The sequence below is a fragment of the Phocoena phocoena genome, chromosome 15 (genome assembly GCF_963924675.1).
Source record: "Phocoena phocoena chromosome 15, mPhoPho1.1, whole genome shotgun sequence".
Taxonomy (NCBI): domain Eukaryota; kingdom Metazoa; phylum Chordata; class Mammalia; order Artiodactyla; family Phocoenidae; genus Phocoena; species Phocoena phocoena.
In genome coordinates, this window is record NC_089233.1 from 28,730,682 (window position 1) to 28,744,333 (window position 13,652).

Below are 13,652 nucleotides of genomic sequence, written 5' to 3' on the forward strand. Positions count from 1 at the left end.
ACAGAGCATACGTAAGATGCCTGGTTTACTTTTCTTTCTTTTTTTTTTTTTTAGCGGTACGCGGGCCTCTCACTGTTGTGGCCTCTCCCCTTGCGGAGCACAGGCTCCGGATGCGCAGGCCCAGCGGCCATGGCTCACGGGCTCAGCCGCTCCGCGGCATGTGGGATCTTCCCGGACCGGGGCACGAACCCACGTCCCCTGCATCGGTAGGCAGACTCTCAACCACTGCGCCACCAGGGAAGCCCTATTTTTTAATTGAGATAAATTCACATAATATAAATTTTAACATTTTAACTATTTTAAACTATACAGTTCAGTAAACTTCACAATTCAAAATACTGCACAACCTTCACCATTATTGGCTTCCAGAATATTTTTAGCAACCCCCAAAAGAAACCCCATACCTCTTACCCCACTCCTTCCAGCCCCTGGCAACCACCAATCAGCTTTCCGTATCTATAGAGTTTTCCTATTCCTGAAATTTCATATAAATGGAATCATATGATATGTGACCTTTTTGTGTCTGGCTTCTTTCACTTAGTATCATGTTTTCAAGGTCCATCCACACTGTTGCAGGTATCATTATTTCACTTCTTTTTATGATCAAATAATATTCCATCATAAGGTTATACCACATTTTGTTTATCTGTGCATCAGTTAGTGGACATTTGGGTTACTTCCATCTTTTGATTATTGTGAATAATGCTGTGAACATTCCTGTACAAATTGTGGATACCTGTTTTCAATTCTTTTGTGTATATACCAGGCATAGAATAGTGGCTGCACCATTTTATATTCCCACCAGCAATGTTTGAGGGTTTCGATTTTTTCACATCTTCCCCAACGCTTGTTATTTTCCATTAAAACAAACAAAAATTGTTTATGACCACCATAGTGGGTATGAAGTAGTTTCTCACTGTGGTTTTGATTTGCATTTCCCTGATGACTAAAGATGTTGAGCATCTTTTCATGTGCTTGTTGGTGTTTGTATATCTTCTTTGTAGAAACGTCTATTCAAGTTCTTTGCCAGTTTTTTGTTTAAGTTAAATTTGTGTGTGTGTGTGTGATAAAATATGCATAACGTAAAATTTATCATTTCAACCATTTTAAGTGTACAGTTGAGTGGCATCAAGTACATTCACAGTACTGTGCAATCATCACCAGACTATTTTTGGGCTTCCCTGGTGGCGCAGTGGTTGAGAGTCCGCCTGCCGATGCAGGGGACATAGGTTCGTGCCCCGGTCCGGGAGGATCCCACATGCCGCGGAGCGGCTGGGCCCGTGAGCCATGGCCGCTGAGCCTGCGCGTCCGGAGCCTGTGCCCCGCAACGGGAGAGGCCACAACAGTGAGAGGCCTGCGTACCGCAAAAAAAAAAAGATTATTTTTTAAAAGCAGTTTTAGGTTTACAGCAAACTTAAGAGGAAGGCACGGAAAGTTCCCTTATACCCCCTGTCCCCACAAATGTGTAGCTTCCCCCATTATCAACATCCCCCACTAGAGTGGTACTGAGACAGGCTGGGACCTGGGACTTGGGACCCTTTGCTGCAGTGCTTGCACCTGGACAAACGTCTCCTTGAGCAACAAAATACAAAGAAACTATATGGGACTAAAATTAGCTGTGCGCATGTGCACTTGGGGCAAATTATGGACAACAAGATACAAAAAGACCAAAAACCCAACTGCCACTTCTGAAGAGTCCTGAGAAAAAACAGCGCACTGTGCGTGCACCCTGCACACAACACCACCAAAAGGGTGGGCAACACCTGAGCTACTCCTTCTGCCCAACCCCTGGCCCCGCCCCTACCCTCACCCCATGGCAGGAATCAGCCTACCACCCACCTCGGGGAGCGACCAAGGGCATCTGTTACTTGTTTTCACTCCCTCCTGCTGCAGCAGGAGCCCAAATAAAGCCTTACCTAAATTTCTTGTCTGGCCTCTTATCAATTTCTATCGATTAGGGAAGGCCAAGAACCTGATCGGTAACAGTATGTTTGTTACAGTTGATGAACCTACACTGACACATCATCATCACCCAAGTCCATAGTTTATGTTAGGGTTCACTCTTGATGTTGGACATTCAATGGGTTTGGACGAATATAATGACATGTATCCATCATAATATCATACAGAGTATTTTCACTGCCCTAAAATTACTCTGTGCTCTGCCTATTCATTTCAGCCTGACCCTCACCCTCACCCCAATTCCTGGCAACTGCTGATCTTTTTACTGGCTCCATGGTTTTGCCTTTCTCCAGAACTTTTTCACCATTCCAATGCCCATTTAAAAAATTGGGTTGGGCTTCCCTGGTGGCGCAGTGGTTGGGAGTCCGCCTGCCGATGCAAGGGACACGGGTTCGTGCCCCGGTCCGGGAGGATCCCGCATGCCGCGGAGCGGCTGGGCCTGTGAGCCATGGCCGCTGGGCCTGCGCGTCCGGAGCCTGTGCTCCGCAAGGGGAGAGGCCACAACAGTGAGAGGCCCGCGTACCGCAAAAAAAAAAAATTGAGTTGATGTCTTTTTGTTGTTGACTTGTAAGGGTGCTTTATAAAATCTGGATACTAGATCCTGATCAAGTGTACGATTTGCAAATATTTTCTCCCGTTCTGTGGCTTGTCTTTTCGCTCTCTTGATACAGGCATACTTTATCTTATGCTGCTTTGCTTTATTGTGCTTTGTGGACGTAGCATTTTTTTTTTAGAAATTGAAGGTTTGTGGCAACCCTGCGTCAGGCAAGTCTATTGAAGCCATTTTCTCAAGAGCATTTGCTTATTTTGTGTCTCTCTGTCACATTTTGGTAATTCCCGAAATATTTCAAACTTTTCCATTACTATTATATTTGTTATGGTGATCTGTGATCCGTGATCTTTGACGTTACTACTAAGACTAGCTGAAGACTCAGATGATGGTCAGCAGTTTTTAGCAATAAAGTATGTTTAAATTAAGGTATGTACTTTTTTTTAGACATAATGCTATTGCACACAATAGACTATAGTAGCGTGTAAACATAACTTCAATATTCACAGGGAAACTAAAAAATCTGTGTGAGTCACTTTATTGCAATATTCACTTTATTGTGGTGGTCTGGAACTGAACCCATAATATAGCCGAAGTATGCGGTTAGTGTGCTTTTATGCACAAAAGTTTTTAATCATGATGAAGTTCAATCTATCTATTTTTTCCTTTTGTTGCTTGTGCTTTTGATGTCATATTTGATAAACCATTGCCTAATCCAAGATCATGAGGATTTACACTTTTGTTTCCTTCTAAGAGTTTTATAGTTTTTCCATTTTGAATTCATTTTTTTCTATAGTGTGAGGTAGGGATCCAGCTTCATTGTTTTTTTTGTTTTTTGGGGTTTTTTTTTGCGGTACGCGGGTCTCTCACTCTTGTGGCCCCTCCTGTTGCGGAGCACAGGCTCCGGACGCGCAGGCTCAGCGGCCATGGCTCACGGGCCCAGCCGCTCCGTGGCATGTGGGATCTTCCCGGACCGGAGCACGAACCCGCGTCCCCTGCATCGTCAGGCGGACTCTCAACCACTGTGCCACCAGGGAAGCCCCAGCTTCATTGTTTTGCATGTGAATATCCAGTTGTTCCAGCACCACTTGCTGTAAAGACTCTTTTCCCATGGAATGGTCTTGATATCTTTCTCAAAAACCCATTGCCCACAGATGTATGGGTTTATATATGGAATCTCAATTTTATTTCATTGGTTTATATGTCTGTTCTTATGCCCATAACACATGCTTTGATTACTGTAGCTTTGTACTGAATAATAACTTTGGAAATTTAGAAGTGTGAGTCCTCTGACTTTGTTCTTTTTCACAATTGTTTTGGTTATTGAGTCCCTTGCAATTCCATATGAATTTTAGTGTCTTCTTATCTATTTCTGCCAAAGAGGCAGTTGGGATTTAGATAGAGATTATATTGGATCTCTACATAAGTTTGGGGAGTATTACCATCCATGATGGTTAGTTTTATGTGTCAACTTGGCTAGGCTATAGTACCCAGTAATTCAAGTAAACGCTAATTTAGGTGTTGCTGTGAAGGTATTTTGTAGATGTGGTTAACTTCTACAACAAGTTGACTTTAAGGAGATTATTTAAGTAATTTGGGCCTTATCCAACCAGTTGAATGGCCTTAAGAGCAAAACTGAGGTTTCCCAGAAGAATTCCACCTATGGGCTAGAGCTTCAGCTCCTGCTCAGGAATCTATCTATCTCTCTATCTATATCTGTGTATCTATGTGTCTATGTATCTATCTCTGGTTCCATTTCTCTGATAGAACTCCGATATACCACATGAATATCTTCCCATTTATTTAGGTCTTCTTTAATTTCCTTCAGCAACATTCAGTGAAGAAGTCTTAAACTTCCTTAGTTAAACTGTTTTCTGCATTTTGTTTTTGTATTTTTCCTTGCTAGTGTATAGAAATGCCACTGATTTTTTAAATGTTGATCTGGTATCCTGCCACCTTACAGAACTTGTTTATTTGTACTAACAGTTTTTGTGGATTCCTTAGGATTTTCTGTATACAAGATGATGTCATCTACAAACTGAGATAGTTTTACCCCTTCCTTTCCAATCTGGATGCTTTTTATTTCTTTTTCTTGCCTACTTGCTCTGGCTAGAACTTCTAGTACAGTGTTGAATAGAAGTTGTGAAAGCAGACATCCTTGCTTGTACTTGATCTCAAGGGTGAAAGCATCCTGTCTTTCACCATGGAGATGATGTTTGCTGTGGGATTTTCGTAGATGCTCCTTATCAGGTTGTGGAAGTGTCTTTCTATTCCAAGTTTGTTGAGTGTCTTTATATCTTGAAAAGGTGTTGGATTTGGGGGACTTCCCTGACGATCCAGTGGTTAAGACTCCGCACTTCCACTGCAGGGGGTGCGGGTTTGACCCCTGGTTGGGGAAATAACTAAGGTCCCACATGCCGTGTGGTATGGCCAAAAACTGAAAAAAAGGTTTCGGATTTTGTCATATGCTTTTTCTGTGTCTATTGATGACACAGAAAAAGATGATTATGTGGCTGGTTTACTTTTCTTCCCTTCTTGGAAGCATTGGGTTGGAAATTCCAACTCTGTGGTTTTCTTCAGGGATCAAAAAAGGGTTACAGTTTTATAGCTCTCCCCATAAATAATTGCGAACTCCCGGATGCAGTAAGTGTTTAGGACAGATGAGAAAACAAAACCAGCTCCTGTTGTGGCTCAGCAGCTGGGGGGAGAAAAACGAATGAAGGTTGCTTAGCAATGAGTAATAGAGAAGGAAATTCAGGTGTGCGATTGCTTTTCCTTCAGCAGAAAGGAAGAAGGAAAGAAGAGGATGGGGGAGAGGGAGGAAGGAAGGCAGGAAGGCTGTTTCTTTAAGATTTTGCTCTGACATATTTTCTGTAGGGCTCACCTCTTGCTACCAGTGGTCTGTGATACTCTGGGTTAATGTCAAGACATCAGGTGTTGGGCACAATCCAGCTTTCTCTATAGTTTTAAAACAAGAAAAGATTGGCATCACTAATAACATCTACGTGGCAACTTCTCATGCTGGGGAGAACTTTGAAATCCCCTCCTTTAATTGAGTAATACGTCCAGGGCTGGTAGTAATACGTGGCTGCTGGTAGCTGGGTCCACGTGATGAAAGGTGGTAAGAGCTTTGGGCAGGGAAGAAGGGGACAGTTTACTATAAGACATTGGGCAAGTCACTCTCTGCCTGGGTCTCAGTGTAAAGGCGGGGAGGGTTCCACCACCAGAGAGTTCTGGGATCCAGGTCTATGAATCCGCAAGGGGGATTTTAGGCTCCCCGCCCAGGTTCCAGAATAATCAGCCGGTGATTCAGAAACAAAACCAAATAACAAACAAAAAAGCCCGACGAATTTCCGGCATTTCTCTAGGTAGCCACATTAGGGTTCCACCCATTCTCCAGGACTCTGTACTCTCAAAGCCACATCAGCTCATCAGTGCCCTGTAATGACTTCCCAGGGGGGCCTGCTGGATCAGGGCTGCTATTATTACTGTAGCAGCATAAATGGGGGCTCTTATCAGATACGCAGCACCTGTTTAGGGGCAAAGGGTTTTGCTGAAACAGTAGTTACTGATTTCCAGTTTTCAGTGATGGAGTGAGAAAGTACCTAGGGGCCAGGGGCCACCCTGGGGGCATACAAAGTACAATAGTTAGCAGATAGGGTAAGTTTTTTTTTTTTTTTTTAACATCTTTATTGGAGTATAATTGCTTTACAATGGTGTTAGTTTCTGCTTTATAACGTAGGGTGAGTTTTATTTAATGCAATCTGTGTTAAATGCTTTGCCTGCATTAGCTCACCTAATTCTCCCGTAGATCTTATGAGATATGCACTGTTATGCCCATTTTACAGAGAGGAGACTGAGGCTCAGAGAAAGTGGGCACTTGGCCAAAGGCACATAGAGCATCTTGGGCTGTCTGTATGCGTCTGAATGTACAGAAATTTGTTATGGGGAGAGAAGGGCCGCCCTCCGGAGGGCAGGGAGCACTGGATCCCTTGGCGCGGGATCTGGAACTCGAGGGTGGGGGTCCGCATAGTCTGAGGGTGGGGAAGAAGGAATGCCAGTGATGGGGGACCCATGCGAACCGGGGAGAGCAGGGGCTGGAAATCAGGAGGGGAGATTCAAGGGTGTCCGGGCACGTGGCGGGGATCGACGAGCAGGGGCAGAATCCGAAAGGGGAGACACCAGTATGGGGCGAGTGGGGTCTGGGCTGAAACTGGGGGTTCCAGGGAGTGAACGGGGTCTGGGGTGTAACCCGGGGTGTTTCGAGGGTAGTGGGAGATCGGAGGGGTGGAGGGGAAGGGCAGAGCCGGAGGGTCGCAGGTCCCTGGCGGGCTCTCAGGCCCGGGTTAGCGGCCCCCGCAGGTGGCTGGGCGCGGGTCCCGACCGCGCGCGGAGGCGTGGAGAAGCCGGAAGCCGAGGCCGCAGCGTCCCGCCCCGGCCGGTCCAGCTCCCGCCCCCGCCGCCGGGAGCTCCTCCCAGCCGCCCGCCCGCCAGCCCGCCAGCCTATACCGCCAGCTCAGACCTCCCGGCTCGACTGGCTGCGCGGGCGGCGGTGAGTGCAGCGCTGGAGGGCTGGCGGTCGGGGCGCGGGTGGGGGCCGCGGATGGGGGCGGGCAGCGGCCGGGGCGCGAATCGGGGGTACCCCGGGCCGGCGGTGGGGAGCGAGCGGGCTCCGTACGGCGCGAGCACCTGCTCCGGGCTCCACGCTGGTCGTGGCGGCCGGGAACCCTGACGGGTCCCCGGGGTCGAGGTGGGGTGGAAGGCGTCGAGGTCCCGCCTCGATCTTCTGTGCGGCGCCGGTGAGGCCGGGTTTCCAGCCTCTCGGCGCCTGTTCCCGCCGCGGGACAGGCTGGTTCCGTTCCTGCTCTGCTAAGTGGGCAGATCGCCCGCGGATCGCGCGCGGTGGGGTCGTCCCGCCCCAACCTGAAAGCGCGCCCCTTCCTACTCGCGGGGCCGCCTCCCCGGAGAGAACTCCCCGAGGCTTTTCAGGAAAGTCTCAACTCGCTCTGGTGGCAGCTATCTCAAAAGTTGAGATTTCCAGAATCATCAGCCAGTGATTCAGAAACAAAACCAAATAACAAACAAAAAAGCCCGACGAATTTCCGGACGCCGGTCCCAGAAATTCGACTTCTAGGGGCCACGGCATCTGCGTTTTTCCCCTGACCCCGGGGGTTCCCCGCAGGATTCTGGACGGCTCTCAGCCGGTGACTGTGTGGACACCCGAGGACCTAGGGAGCCCCCAGCAGATGAAAATCCGGGACACAGAGCAAAGGGAGCCTGGGCCCTGGCTAGACGCCCCCTTCATGGGGGGGTAAGGTGGGCACCCTGTGAGTTCAGGGCTGGGCCGGGACCCCATCCACTGCCGGTGCTGGATGGATGCCAGTGGCACATGCCGGCGAGGTGGACCTCACCCCTCCCTACCAAGATAGGCAGGTCGCCCCCTCCCCTCTGCTGTACAGGCCCCTGTCGATCTGGGCAGTGGGGTAATTTTGCCAGAAGCCCTTGGTCAGGGTCAGGGAGAGGAGGTGATGGGAAATGGGTGTATTCTGGAAGGGCTGTGCATTCCAGGGATCAGGCCAGCTGGTCTTTGAATAGTTTTCTGGTGGCTTTTGTGCTGATAAGTGGGGCTGATGTCATTGCCTGTTGGACCGAGCTTTGGTGGCTGGGAAATCCAGTTTCTGGAAGCCACAGGACCTTCCCATCTTAGCCCATCAGGGTAGACTCTCCCACCCGTCTTCCCAAGGGGAATAAATCCTTGGCCTGGTGAGCTGGCCCTGGTTCAGGCGCTGTCTGGAATGCAGGTTGGCCCTGCAGTTCCCCTGGGGCCCTTTTAAGGAAAGACATGGTTTGCATTAGTGTGTGCTTGACTGCCTCCCTTACCTTCCTACTCCCACCCCAAGACGTCTCTGGGTGACTCTTCTAAAATGGGACTAACCTGGATGCCATGTAGTGGGATGAACTGGTATTTGGGACTCCACCAGCATGTTTGGTTTTATCACAATTGGCTCAGAGTCCAGAGAGCAGGTGACTTGCTCTACCTGGCATAGAATAACACCCATGCTGCACTTGGCTTACCTCTCAGCCAGTCCTTGCTCTGGAATGTAAATGTGCACCAGACTCTCTAAGAAACATTTATTGTAGATCTACAGTGGGAGAGGTCCATCTTCTCTCTTTCCTGTTACTTTAAGGCATGAATAATACATGCTTTTATTCAAATTTGTAAAAGTATCCTTGTTGTAATGTTTTCATGGATTAAGTGACTCGGTGATTGATCTGAGATGGAGAATCCATTTCTGAAGTCTCTAAAATACTAGATTGAAGTCCTTTCGCTGTCTCTGGCGAGTAAACTTCCCTTTGTTCCTGTGGTCGCTTTTACGGGATAGCTGTGGGGAAATAAAGTGCTACCCTTGCCTTGTAAAGGACACAGAAGAAATGGCTCCTGGTCCTGAGGGGTTTATGCTGTGGGTGGAAAATGGAAACACACAAAGGTGAAAAGCCAATGCTCAGCAATGCCCCTGTGACTCTGGAAGGATTGAAAGGAATGGAAAGGAGGGAGCTGTGAGCTGGGGGCCAGGTTAGTCAGGGAAAGTTTCATAGAAAAGCAGAGGCCTGAGTACATGTAGCAGAAGGTACATGTGGACTAGATGGGCAGCATTCCGAACGAGCAGAAGGGGCTCAGCAAAGCTTCGGAGGAGGCACAGACTAGCCCATAGTTGAGAACACTGAAAGGGGAACCACTGAGAGCAAAGGAACTGGAAGGCCTAAGTTCATTTTCAAGGAGATAGACAGGGCATGATTTGTTGCCATTACCCACAACCAGAGGTGCTATGGTGCCACTGTGAGAATGGGAGTATGCCATCAGGGACTTAAAATTCTCCCACCGAAGATCAATCAACCCCAGTTACAGTGATGGTGGAAAAAGCAAGATCTGACACGAAGTCCTAGAGTCTTGGCACGGTGACTTGTCCTTATTTGTGCTTTTACTGCAACAAGAATAGCTCAGTGGGCAAGGTGGTCCATCTCATCATGCAAATAAGTCCTCCTTAACTCTGCCATACTTCAGTACTGACGTGTTTATGGTGTCTTTGGTGCCCATTTGGCCCCCCTATGGCCTGTTCTGAACTTGACTGGTGTTTACTTATCTTAACATTGTTATTTGAGTTCTAAGTGGTACTTTGCCGGGTCCTCACAATTTCATCTTATTGTTTGCACTCTGGGCAGTCAGGATAACACTTTCGTAGCTAATGAAGTTGTCCCTTAGCCGCAGGTTATTTCAGTAGAAGAACTGTGTGTAGTTTCATAGGGTTTAAGACCTGGACAGAAGAAAGGAGATATCAAGGGTGTCTGTGTGGTGATTCCCTGTTCACCTAGTAGGCAGGAAGTTAATTCACCAAGATCGGAAAAGCCAGAGGCACTTTCTTCTTTGTGGGTGAAGAAGGTAACTTCAGGGAAAATGATGATGGAGAATTGAAGCTTACTTAGCTCATGGAGTTTTAGAATTGACAGTGTTCCTGGGGTCAGTTTAAGAGCTTAGCATTGACTTGCCCTAACCTTGAGTCCAGGGAGGTTATTCATAAAGGCTGCACTGATAGCTTTTAAAGTTATGTAAAAAATAACAATATTACAGAAAGCATGAAAGATAAAGAAGATTATCAGGTATAATCTCACGCTGTGAATGAAACAACCAGCATCTGTTTTCCTTGTTTGGCAGTTTTTTTGTTTTTTGGTTTTTTTATAAATTTATTTATTTATTTATTTTTGGCTGTGTTGGGTTTGTTGCTGCTCACGGGCTTTCTCTAGTTGTGGCGAGCAGGGACTACTCTTCATTGCGGTGAGCAGGCTTCTCATTGCGGTGGCTCCTCTTGTTGCAGAGCACGGGGCTCTAGAGCACAGGCTCAGTAGTTGTGGCGCACGGGCTTCGTTGCTCCGCGGCATGTGGGATCTTCCCGAACCAGGGCTCGAACCCGTGTCCCCTGCACTGGCAGGCGGATTCTTAACCACTGTGCCACCAGGGAAGCCGCTGTTTGGCAGTTTTATCTTTTGTCATGGTGCCTGTTTTTTTATGAAGTTGTAATCAGGGTACATACCATTTTGTCTCCTGATATAGTCCCATTAATGTTCTCATTGTGCTGTTTCATCAAAAACTATCATTCATGTGGAAACTGGGGATGTGGTTTCACCAGGAATCCAGGGGGAAATTGCCCTCTCTGATTCTGGGGGAGCAGCCCAGCTCCCCAGTGGAAGGATTTTCCATTCTACAAATCACTGTGATTTGTAGTTATGCCATCTTTGAACCTGGCTCTCAGATTGTGGTCACTTTATCTTTGACTTGTGAAACAGACTGAATTTAGAAGATGTCATTTGAAAACACGTCTCTGAAATCTTTCCCTGTGAGCTTTGGTATTTTTTAACTGAGGGAGACCGAAACTGAGTGTGTTTTGGGGTCCATTAGCCTAAGAACCTTAGTGTAATTTCTCACTTCCTTTCCTAAAGAGAGTTGGAGATCCCAATTTCCCCTTTTGTCTAAATTCTTCCTCCTTACTGACTGAGAGTTTAAGAAGCACCGTTTGCCTGGGACATTTTCTGGTGCCATATACGGGTTAAATTACATTACAGCAAACACAGCGTCGCAGAATCTTTGCATTTTAAAGATTGCTAGCCAGTGGCCTTTAGTTTAAGAAGTTTGAACAATATTTGATTGACTAAATGTAGAAGTCAGATAATTCGTTAGGGTTTTTGAAATCAGGTTTCACTCGTGCTCACATTATTGTAAAGAACATTTTTCTCTAGCGGCTGTGAAAGACCATCTCTCTTTGACCTCAGCTGGTTCTCCACCTTGTGTACAAACTAGACTGTTTTCTCAGGGGACCTGACAATTTGCATGTGTGTGTGTGTGTCCTCCTTTTGCTGAAGGAATGCCTTTTTTTCCTGGGGTCATTTCTGTGATGCACGTATACTCGGAGCAAGATTCTTTTCTGGGGCTGCACGGTGGGGGCAGAGAGTGGAATTGAATAGTCTTCCTCTTTTTCTTCCTGAAAGAACTGATCTTAGAGGATTAAGTTGGTGGTGAAAAAGCTGCTTTATCTTCTCTCTGAAGGCTTTGCCCTTTTGTATGTTGATCTGATACCTAAATCTAGAAAACCGGAGGATATATTTTTAGAAGAGTTTATCACCTACCTGTGGTTAAAACCACTTTGTGAGAGTTTTAAAATCTATCTTAAGGGAGGGGGTACAGATCTGTGGCCGGGGAATCAGTGTGCATTCAGCTGGGAGGTTTGGAGATTCATTAAACTCTAAGGCCCATTTGCTTAAATATGGTGATATCTATCTATCTACCTACTTAAGTATCCACCCACTCATCCTCAGTGAGAAATAATAGAAACCCTGATCATCACCCCCGCCTCCACTTAACCTTTCCCATTTAACCAAAATACACTTGAGAAAAAAAAAACTTAAAAAAGTAAACCTTAACATTTTTTTGCTTTTGTTTTTAAAAACTGAACTTGAATGCTTTTGAGTGAGGCCTGCCTGCTCCAGTTCATCTTATAGTTTAATTTTAGATTTGCGGGAAATTGGCAGTTCGGGCAGGGGGTTCTCATCTACCCCTCACCCAGTCGTCCCGACTACCCCCCGCCCCCCAACATCTCACATCATCACCACAGGACGTTTGTCAAACTAGGAAACTGACATTGGTAGCTCACTGTTAATCACATTCCAGACGTTATTTGGAGTTCACCAGTGTTTCCGCCAACGTCCCTTTTCTGTTCTAAGATCCCACCCAGGGTACCATACTGCATTGAATCACCCCATCTCCAGTCTCCTCCGGTCTACTACGGTTTCTCAGTCTTTCCTTTCCTTGTTTTTCATGACTTTCTGGAGAGCAGTGGGCAGAGATTTTATAGAATTTCCCTCACATTGGGTTTGTCTGATGTTTTTCTCATGATTGCACTGGGGTTATGGGTTTGGGGGAAGAAAGCCTCAGAGATGAAGGGCTCTTTGCATCACATCACATCAGGGGGTACATGATACCCATGTGACATTGCTAATGATGTTAACCTTTGTCTCTAGGTTAAGGTGGTGTTTGCCAGCTTTCTCCATTGTAGATAGTTAGTCTTTTTCTCTTTTCCTAGACTATTCTTTAAAAGCAAGATACTAAATCCAGCCCACACCTAGGAGAGGGAGGGGCTAGATTAATCTCCACCTCCTGGAGGGAGGGGGCTTCTACACATATCATTTGGAATTCTTCTGTAAGGAAGATTTGTCTTTATTTAGGAAATACTTCTCTAGTTATAAGTAAGTACTCGGGATGTAAATGTATAATAAAGGTAATTAATATGGCTGTACATTATAAATGAAACTTATTAAGAAAGTAAATCCTAAGAGTTCTCATCACAAGGAAAAGAATTTTTTTCCTATTTCTTTAGTGTTGAATCTTTATGAGAGGATGGCTGTTCACTGAACTATTGTGGTAATCATTTCGTGATGTATGTAAGGCAAATCATTATGTTGTACACCTTAAACTTACACAGTGCTGTATGTCAGTTATATCTCAAACTGGAAAAGAAAACTACCCCCCAAAAATACACTCTTTCAAAGAGCGTGCACTATAGATTCCCCCGTCGTATATGAGATAGATAGACCCCATATGTGCGCATGAAATCTCAGCTCTGCCAGGAGGTTGTCTGTGCATTGCTTTCGCTAAAGCTCTGGGGGATCCAGAGAAACATGGAAGATAGCCCTTCCCTGGAGGGGTGTAATGCAGTCCAGTTAGGGAAACAGAATCTAATTTGCACACAGGAAGCAATTAGGACACAGTAGGAAGGCTTCTGTCATCCAGGGCTGGGTTGTATAGGATAGGCAAGGGGAAGCGGGGCATGCCTTAAAAGACTGCAGTAGCTAATGTTTACCACCCTGTTCTCACCTTAAGTCTTGCTAAAGGCAAGACTGTTGTATAACTTTCAAAGGTATGACAGTTATAAAACCTACAGTCATCTGGACTATGGCCAGAATTGAGAAAATAAGCAAATAGGAGTCTCCCAAGTAACACAGGTATTTATCATCAAGATAAATGCCCAAGCTTGTTTACTTTTCTCATGGGAGGCACCGAAGGAAACTAGTAATTCTTACTTTACACAGAGTT

General features: G+C 46.2%; 1 protein-coding gene across 1 annotated transcript in view; it reads left to right on the plus strand.

The window, feature by feature from the left end:
• Positions 1–7,030: 7,030 nt before the first annotated feature.
• The window catches only part of LITAF (lipopolysaccharide induced TNF factor), a 29,887-nt gene continuing 23,265 nt past the window's right edge, over positions 7,031–13,652 (plus strand). The window contains exon 1 of the mRNA XM_065893100.1: positions 7,031–7,064. The gene's annotated coding sequence lies outside the window, so the exon portion shown is untranslated. The remainder of the gene's footprint in view (positions 7,065–13,652) is intronic.